Below are 9,984 nucleotides of genomic sequence, written 5' to 3'. Positions count from 1 at the left end.
ATTTTTGGGAAAAAAATAGCTCAACTTGGAAAAAACTGGGTCTAGAGCTCAATCATCCTGCAACTTCTGTTATCAGAGAGACAACAGACACTAAAATTAGTTAGAAAAGTGCATAGGTGGCTCATTCCAGGCCTGGCTGATGACTCATCTGACCTCGAACACATAATCGCATTTCACCTTTCCTGAGGTTTTTCCTTCAGTAAAATAGATCTAATAATACCACATAACAGCTTCATAAGGAAATTGGCAGAATTAATGAGATAATAAAAATGTGGGAAATAGTTGTTGAAAGGACCTCAGGGCCTTGTACTCACACCCCCTCCTGCCGTGTGGAAATATCTGACCCATCCAAATCCATTCTTTCAATGACTGTTGAGCTAAAGCCTAATCTCTTAGAATGGAGAAGCCATAGCCGTCTCCCACTCAGATCCTGACTTGCTTCCCTGACTTGATTATTAAATCATCTATCATGTTGAACCTAAATCTCCTTTTTGGTGGCAGATAGATACCATTGTTCTGCACCTTTTTCAATGAACATGGCAAACAACGACATGTTTGCAGAACGCCACGGATTCATTTGGAAATAGTACATCTTGTGGTCATTTTTTTTTTTCCTTAGTCTCCTTTTCCTTAGGATTTTTTCTGGTGAATGACAGAGTAGAGCTGGACACATCAAAAAGCAGAATCTCACAATGAACACAATTTATTCTTCATCTGAGTCACTATCAGTGATAAACAGAGACATTTGGTAGCTTTATAAGCTTTCTGTAGCCAGTTGTATATTTAAAAACATGTTTTTAGCATAGAGCTACAAATAGACTAGAGCTTGTCATGTAGTTAAGCAAGCGCTTGGCATTTAAGAACTACTTTGAGAGATTCACAAACTCAGGCCATGGAATAAATCAATACATACAGACATACATATATTATATATATATGTATATGTATAATAATTTTTATCTGTGAGAAACCAAAGGTAAGTAGTGTGTTATCCTTATCAATGATTCTATCTGTGGTCCAGTGAGAGAGCTGGAGAAAGAGTATTTTCTTTGAACTTATAATTATAGATGGAAGAACTGAGGCAAAGATAAGAGCCATACAGAAAAAAATTATGGGCTATAGAACATGTGGAATGAGAGACATCGGCTGCTTGTGCTGGTTGGATAGATGCATTGATTACTCATTTTTAGCATGAGAAGTGAAGGATATTTAAAAATTCATCTTTAATTGCATTGAATTGTTCTTGGTCATTGGTGTTCTATTTTGTTTAGTCTAATTAATTCTTACTGCTTGGGTCTGCACCCTGGGGTGATTTTAAATAAGTAAATATATAAAGAGTTTTCATTTGCACCGTGATATTGACTCATTGAGTGATCTTATAGTCTGATGTTTATCTTTCCAGCCAAGATTAATTCTTTCTCTTTCTTTAAAAACACCACCCATATAGATACACACACAGATTATTATGTATCTATTTCACTAAAGTTTTAAGTACATTTCTGCCAAAAGTGTTGTTTTCTGAAAGACTGAATGAACATGCTAGTTTTAGAAAGCTGTCATTTAAAATTACACGGATTAAAAAACTACAGGAATATAGCATTTTTCCTCCTCTGTTTAGCATTTTAGAACTACAGCCTTGAAAATTCTAATAGCCATTTGATTCTCATGTCCTATTTTACAAATTCTGTTTCCCCCCACAAAATGGTATTTTTAGAACATAATTATCAAAGCCCCCCCTCCCATGTCTAAATAGAATACTTTAAATATCCAGATAGGTCAACTGAGTGGTGTTTTCTGAGTGATGGTTTCTGCATTTCTAACTTTCCTTAAAAAAGCTTTCCCACCTCATATAATAAACTGGTGTTTCAAGCAGGTAAATCTTTTATGGGCTTGTGCTGACATAGTGCTTTGGCACTTGAATTGGAATAGAAAACAAAACAGAAATAAAAACTGATATAATCCCTTTTTGGTTCTTTCCTTACCCAATAGGATGACTCTAATCAGCCTTTTTATCTTAAAATTTCTAGGGAGGAGGGGGAAGAGAGAAGTTGAAAAAATAAATAAAGACAGGAAAAAATGAGTGATGAGTGAAAGAAGCTTGCAGCAAAGTAACAAAATTAGAGCCCTCAAGTACCATGAATATTAGAATGCTGTGCTATTTTATTGCAACTTAAGATATCTTTTAAGTATCAAATTGTCATATTTTCAAGGAAGAAAATGAAGAAATGGAAGGACTGCTGCTTTCTGAAAAATATGGTAGGTGAATTGAGCCTACAGTAGAGCATAGGGGTGGATTACAAAGGCGTAAGGTTGAATGAACCATGTGGCAGATACCCAAGAGCCCACAGAAAGCAGAGATGAAAAATAGCCAAGTCAGTACGAGAGTTGACCAAAGTCACAACATAGCACTCAGTGGCCAGAGATGAGCATCTAAGCAAATATAATATCCAGTGAACAGCAGATAGTAGGCCATCCTGACAGACAGCAGAAGATATGATACATGAACTCTTAGGAACTTGTATAACACCAGAGTTCCCCTCCATGTTTGTCTCATGTCACTAAGACTCACAGTTCCACACAACATATCATTCCCAATTAGTATCTTGGGAAAGTAGGCAGGGAACGAGGAGGAGGATATCTGCGAGAATGAGCTTTTTATGTAGTTGTCCAAGAAAGATGGTACTATCTGAGAGGACTACTTTGATTATTGACTCAGACTAAGCTTAAATTTCTACTAAATATATATATTTTTTTCCTGTTACCCAGAGAATGTCTTGAAGGAAGCTACAGACACAGTCAAGACAATATATTTTCTCTGCAGATCTAACTTACTATATTAAATTTTGCAACACCGCTACATGTGGTGAAGATGATATGAAAAGGAGAAATTCTCCTACTACTTATCAAGTCTCAGTTTCCTAATGCAATCATTTTCTTTCCATGCACTCTTGAAAATAACTCTTTTTTTTGAGAGAGTTGCTATTCTGTGTGGTGGAGACAACGGAAGCTTGCATACCTTATGCTCTAATTGCGAATATTTTGAAAATTTTCTGCATTGTTTTCAATCTGATGGTTCTCCATTGTTGCACATGGGAGTTACCTGAAGAGCTTTGAAAATATACCTCTCTCCAACCTTTGTCAATTAAGTCACGGAGTTCCCAAGCAGTTGTAATGTTTAGCTAGGGTTGAGAAACCATTGGTCTAGTCCATTGAGAAGAATCTGGTGTACCACCCTCTTCCTAACTGAGGATAGTTTCGGTACCATTAGTACTGCTGAGTAGCTGCCAACTTTGTTCTGCACACTTAAGAAAGGTCAACTTTCAAAAGGGTAAATCTTTTTCAATTCTTTAACATCTATTTAAAGTTTTCTTTGCTGTGCTAATGATTTGGTGTCTGATATAAAGCACTAGAGTTTTACCGGGTTCTCATCCATCCCTATCAATTCCCACCTCCCACTCTGTAAGGCAATTCCAATTTAGGTAAATGAAGAAAACCTGGGGAAACATCTGTCTCTGACACATGGTTCTTCTAGTCAGTACAGACAGTATCCTCTTGGGTCCAACACATAAAGTAGGGCTGAAGATTTTAGGTATAAATCATAGGTGTCTGGTAGCTGGTATTTTTTTAAAATGGTGAACCGTTTATAAAATGATGAACCCAGCGTTCAGACACAGGAACAGTTAAGATCCTTACCCAGAACTCTGGTCAAAAGTTTTTATCTAGGCTCTGAGGCTGCCTTCCACTCAAAGAAACATTCCTTCAATTCTGTAGGCATTTTGACTTATTAATTTGAATTTAAGACTATGTTACCAGCTCTAAGTTCCTTTTTTTGGAACCATGAACTTTGAACTTTCCCTTAATGTTTTGTAATGATATTTAGCCGCTGAAAGAACTCAGATCCTTTGGATTTAACTTTGACACAGTCATAAGAACACTCTGGCAACTCCCTGTGCATTCAAATGTGTCGCCTGAAAAGCTGAACCAACAAATCTTTAACAGTTACAAGAGTAATGTGTATTGAGAGGCAGTTACTGGATAAAAATTGGATTCAAGATGATTTTCAATCTAGCTGATTCAAACAAAACCAGAGATGTGTCATAAAAATATAATTTCACACACAAGGAGCACATTTAGGGGTTGATGTTGCAATATTAATGGACACTCTCTCCCTTTCTATTGTCCATCAAAAATTTTAATTATGGAAACTAGAATGAGAAATTGTTATTGTATTTTAAAGCTTGGATGGGAATTTTAGGAGTAGCAGGTTAGAAAAGACAACAGTTTCATATAGTCAAAATATTAAACCTTGTCTCTTGTCATTGGACTTCAGAATTATAAATTACTAAGTGTCTAGGAAATCTACTGAAATGTGCATAAAAAAACTTTGAAGAAAAAATTTTAGTGACAATCTTAATATCAGAGAAAGATCTCAGAGTTATATATATATTTACCAAAAAATGTCCTACAAACTTTTCCATATATATTGGATTTATTATATTTCTCCAAAGCAATTTGAAAGGTACTGAATTATGTTCCCTTTCAGCTTCCAAAAAAATAAAAAACACTATAAGTAATAAAAGGAGAAAAGTTGACTCCGAAATTCATTTTTGTATAGATTTATAGGGAAACTGCTTTGATGTCTTTTTCATTCCCTTGCCACTTTAAAAAAGAGAAAAAGAAAGAAAAAGAACTGTCTATTAAGTTTAACATAAAAAAAAAAAACCACTCTTCAAACCTCATTTATCTTTGATGAGCCCTGGGCATAGTGCCATAATAACACTATGCACATTATAAGAATTCTGTAATCATTCAGAGACTCTTCCTTTTCTTTTATAATCAGCTAAGTCTTGTTATTGGCCCTCCCTCTAACAAAGTTAGCGAGGCTGGGCTGACACTATACGCAGTGCAGGTTGCTATACACAAAAGGGAGCTGAAAGCCTATTTCAACATGTCTCAGTGAAGAAATCCTCATTTCTCTCAACATGTGAATTTAGGAAGCTTTCTTTGGTATGTTAAGAGCTAATGTCTTAATTAAGCGGGACTTCCCAGGGGTCCAGGTGGTCCTACTGATGTTAAGCAGAATCTGCCAATGACTCTGGCAATTGATGGGGAAATAGATGTCTGGGCCTTTTCTGAAAGCTCAGTGTATGCGATTTGCTCAGACCTCACAGATATAAGTCCTGGCTGAATCCAGGCTCTGATTGTTTCCTCAAAGCATAACAAAAACACAAATAAGGAGAGGGCTCAAGTTAACATGCTAGAGTGTATTTATGTTTCAAACCAAGAAGAAAACAACATGAACGGAACTGGCTCATCCAAACTTTCATTCTCTCTTTTATTTCTCTTTCCAGCCATTAGAATGAGAATATTTCATTAAATGAAAATTCTGATTATCAGAGAGCTATCATTTCTGACTCTGCTTTCTCATGATATTTTTAAAAATATTAAAGAAAAAGTGAAATACAGTTGTCTCCTACAACTTATTTGTGTTTCCATTTTTCATGGTTTCAGTTACCTGCAGTCTGAAATTAGTAAATGGAAAATTCCGCACATAAACAATTCACAAGTTTTAAATTGAGCGCCATTCTGGATAGCGTCATGAAATCTCGCGTTGTTTCGCTGCATCCTGCCCAGGGCGTGACTCATCATCCCCTTCTGCAGTGTATTTATGAGGTATACAGTCCCCGCCCCACTAGTCATTTAGTGGCCATCTGGTCTAGGTTACCAGGTCTACTGCCATGATATTGTAGTGCTTTTGTTCAAGTAACCCTTAAAAACAGCCCCGAAGAGCAAGAGCAGTGATGCTGGCAATTCAGATACGCCAAAGAGATGCACTAAAGTGCTCCCTTTAAGTGAAAAGGTGAGTGCAATAAAGTATTTTGAGAGAGAGAGAGAGAGACCACATTAATATAACGTTTATTACAGTATATTGTTATATTTATTCTATTTTATTATTAGTTATTATTGTTAATCTCTTACTGTACCTAATTATAAATTAAACTTTATCATACATATGTATGTACAAGAAAAAACAGCCTATACAGGATTTAGTACTAACCTTGGTTTCAGTCACTGACTGGGGGTCTTGGAATGTATTTCCCAAGGATAATGGGTAGACTACTGTAATCTATTTTTCTAGGAGCAAAATGTCAGATTTGTTTGGTGAACCTACTTTTGACTGAGTCTGAAGCCTAATTTTATATTTAGCCATTGTGTTTACTGGAGGAAGTTTATGTTAAGACAATATATGTTGTTATCTCTGTTTACCCTCTTAAGTTTTTTTCTTTTTTAAAAAAACTGTGTACTTGTAAATCAGTCTTGTGGACTTGCTGATGATATTAGGGGAAAAAAAAAAAAAAAACCTTGGATAGCAGAGGATTGCAAGTGAATGCCCTTGGCAAAAGTAAGTGGTCTCTTACCATAGGCTGTTAACTTGATTCAAGTCCTTGTCTGTCTTTCTTAGAAAAAAGTTTCCAAACTGCCTCGTCGTTTGTGTATTCTATCTATCTATCTATCTATCTATCTATCTACACACACACACACACACACACACACACACACACACACACACACACACACACATCTGTCAGAAGTTGCTTTCTAAATACAAATCTGACACTACCCATAACTGGTTATGCCAGTTTATACTCAATTATATCATGATTACGGTATTTAGTGTGTAGACTTGTTTTTAATTATTGAAGACAGTGTGACGTATTAGAGATACCTAGAACTATTCCCATGTGTGTTAGGTATCTCTCCCCCACCCTCTACCGCCGCTGGACATTAGAATTCCATTGACTTTCCATCCTCTCTTTATGTCAATGTTATCTGGATATATTGTGGAGTTTTTTGCTGTTTTGCCTTGAAAAATGTTCCGATGAGTTTTTTTTACACGTTAGTTTACAGATGCTAAACAGCAGTGCAGAATAGTGAAATGACCAAGGGCACACACTGGTTTCTATTTATTGCTTATTCTAAAACATGACGCTCTTTTCAATTAGTACCATTTGGTTTTCAAGATAAATTTCTTTAATTTGAAGAACCTCCTATAACTTTTAGTTCCTTGTAAAAATGAAGATGGTTGTAATTATCCAGGTACATCTACTGTAAAGGTACCAAGTTGAGAAATTTGGAACATCTAATTTGTTACATTTTATGTACACAGACTAACCCTCTAAACAAAGCTCCAGAGCACTACTTTTGTCCCATATTTCCTTGTAAAACTGCCTCCAAGAAATCCAATGCATGACTTTTCAGGCTCTCTTCCAGTAAACCCAGACTAGGCTTCCCATCCTCAGCCTATTGTATTTCTTGCAATGGATAGAAACATCAACACGTGAGTTGCATTATGAGTTAAGAGGGTTGTGAAAACCTTGACAATTTCTTAAATTGAAACCAAGATGATCTAATTATTTCTCTTGACATGTGTGTTGTGACTTATGCTATCAAAATGTGCATTGTAATTCTTTCTGTGGGATTCTTGGGATCACCAATATTATTAGTACTTACTTGTGAAAGTGAAGTGATTGGGGATTCTTCTCAGGATACATTTCCCCATTCAAAGTCTTTATAATTAATGAGATTTTAAAAGATAAGTTTAATTAGTCTAAAACAGCCTAGTGTGAGAGATACGGTGTAGTTTAATAAAAATAAATCTGGATCCAAAATATGTTGGCTCAAGTGTAGGATGTGCCACTTAATAAACCTGATTTGGGGCAAACTGCCTTATGTTCCTGATTTTAAGTTTCTCTAATTTTTGAATGGGTATAATAATCCTTGTCCTTTCTTAGGGGACTTTATGAAAACAAAATAATAAGGTGATTTTTTAAAAAATTGTAAAGCAGTCACCATATAGATGTAAGATTCAATGTCAATCTATTTCCCAAAACAAAACACTAGAAGATAGATTATTGAAGATAGACTGTCAAAGATAGACTATCATGTAATGAGACAGCGCTAAACATAGAAATATGAAAATAAATTAATTATTTAAATAGGAACAGATTAACAAAGATTAAATTCATAATAGGCATTATGTGAAACTAGACTCAGTGGTTTATGATAGCCAATGCAATTTCAGAGCTAATATTAAAAAAAAACATAGTTAATATAATTTTATGCTATGTTAACAGTAGTATTGTGCCAAGAAGGGAATAGTCTCAGTGATTCTGCAATGGTCAGAGCACAGCTGATGTATTGGGTTTAGTTCTTGGCACCATGTTTTTAAGACAGGCATTTTCAAATTGCCATATGCCCAGAGGAAAACACCCAGATGGTAAAGTTCTATAAGATGGAACTTGCATAAAGAATGGCTAAAGATACTAGAGCATCGAAAACTCAAAAAAGAGATTTTGGAACATAGTACAGTTGTGTTCAAACATTGATGAGCTTTCAGGCAGAAAGGGTTTTTAGACCTAATCTGAGGATTTTCTTGAGATCAAACTATAATAAGAGTTTTCCAGGAACTATTAGGTCACTTCAACTATTATCTTTTACCATCTCTTTAAACTATTAGGTTACCACAGTTTGACTTGCAGACAGGGTAGTGTCCTCTTCCTCTCCTGCTATATACAATTTTTTAACCTGGTTGAAGATGAAAACTTTCTAGAAATAGCTGACTTTAGCAGAAACATGCTGTCCTTGCTTAAAATTCTTTATAACATTTTATATGTACAATTGCATACATACAAAGCATATTCGAGACATTATGTAGGAAGGAAGATAAGGGTAGTGAAAAGGGGAGCATTTGGTTTGTGGTAATGTTCTATTTCTTAACCTAGGTGGTGATTATGTGGATGTGATCTCTTTGTGATAATTTGCTGACCTACCCACTTTTCTGTGTGTATATTATGATTCAAAAATAACATTGATTTAAAGAAAGATATAAGTAACATATTTTAGATATAAAACATACAAAAAATCTTTATAGATTTCTTTAAACTCTTATAAGCACAAAGAAGCATTATCCAAATAAAGAACTTAAGAATGATCAATACCATTGAACTTATTTACTATGTGCTCCCACCTTATCCATTGCTATCTCCTCTTCTTAGAGGTAACTGCTATATTGATTTTTTCCATTTCTCTAAAAAAATGTTTGTATCCCAAGTGTATATAATCCTAAACAGAACTTGCTGGGTTTTTGTTTTTGTTTTTTGTTTTTTTTTTGCTAGTTTTAGAGCTTTATCAAACATGCTTGTATACTGTGTGTAATCTTCTGTGATTTGCTTTTTTCATGTTGTTACATGTATTATTGTTTTATGGATTTACTGAAATAAGCCCTTATAGGCTAAATGTGTTGCAAATATCTTCCCCTAGTTTGTGGCTTGTCGTTTCACTCTTTTAATGATATCATTTGATGAATGAAGGTTTTAAAATTTTAGTGTGGTTGTATTTACTATCTTTCCTTTTATAGTTAAGGGTTTTTGCTTCTTAGGAAGCCATTTTTTAATTCTAAGATCATACAGTTATCTTTTGGTATTAGCGTCTAAGTTTTTAAAGAGTTGTAATTTTACATATATGTCTTTATCTGCAATTAAAATAAGAGTTCAAGAAATTCTTTTTCTTTTTATATGTACAATCAGTATGTCAGCACCATTTGTTGAATAGTCTCTCATTTACCACTGATTGGCAATGCGACCTCTGTCATAAAACAAATGTATATACATATGAATGTTTCCAGGGTTTCTATTGGGTATTTGTCTATCCCTATGCCAATATCAAACTGTACAATAATGTAAATTCATAATATCTTGATAATTTGTAGTGCAAGGCCCTTCGCTTTTTTCTTTTTTCAGGATTGCCTTGGCACTAATTGGCCTTTTCTTTTCCATATACATTTCAGTATTAGTTTATCGAGTTCATTTAGAGATTTGGCCTTGCCTATGACTTTAATCACATTAAATCTTTAGCTCAATACGGGCAGTATGACCTCTTTATATATAACCACAAAGACCATACAATTCCCCTTTACTTAAGTCT

General features: G+C 34.8%; 1 long non-coding RNA gene across 3 annotated transcripts in view; it reads left to right on the top strand.

The window, feature by feature from the left end:
- Positions 1 to 5,710: 5,710 nt before the first annotated feature.
- LOC120608549 (uncharacterized) overlaps positions 5,711 to 9,984 on the top strand; it is a 321,204-nt gene continuing 316,930 nt past the window's right edge. For all 3 annotated transcript variants that reach the window (XR_005654420.1, XR_005654421.1, XR_005654419.1), the window contains exon 1: positions 5,711 to 5,860. This is a non-coding gene — a long non-coding RNA (uncharacterized LOC120608549). The remainder of the gene's footprint in view (positions 5,861 to 9,984) is intronic.

The sequence above is a fragment of the Pteropus medius genome, unplaced genomic scaffold (genome assembly GCF_902729225.1).
Source record: "Pteropus medius unplaced genomic scaffold, Ma_sr-lr_union100, whole genome shotgun sequence".
NCBI classification, from domain to species: domain Eukaryota; kingdom Metazoa; phylum Chordata; class Mammalia; order Chiroptera; family Pteropodidae; genus Pteropus; species Pteropus medius.
This window is presented reverse-complemented; position numbering and strand designations above follow the sequence as displayed.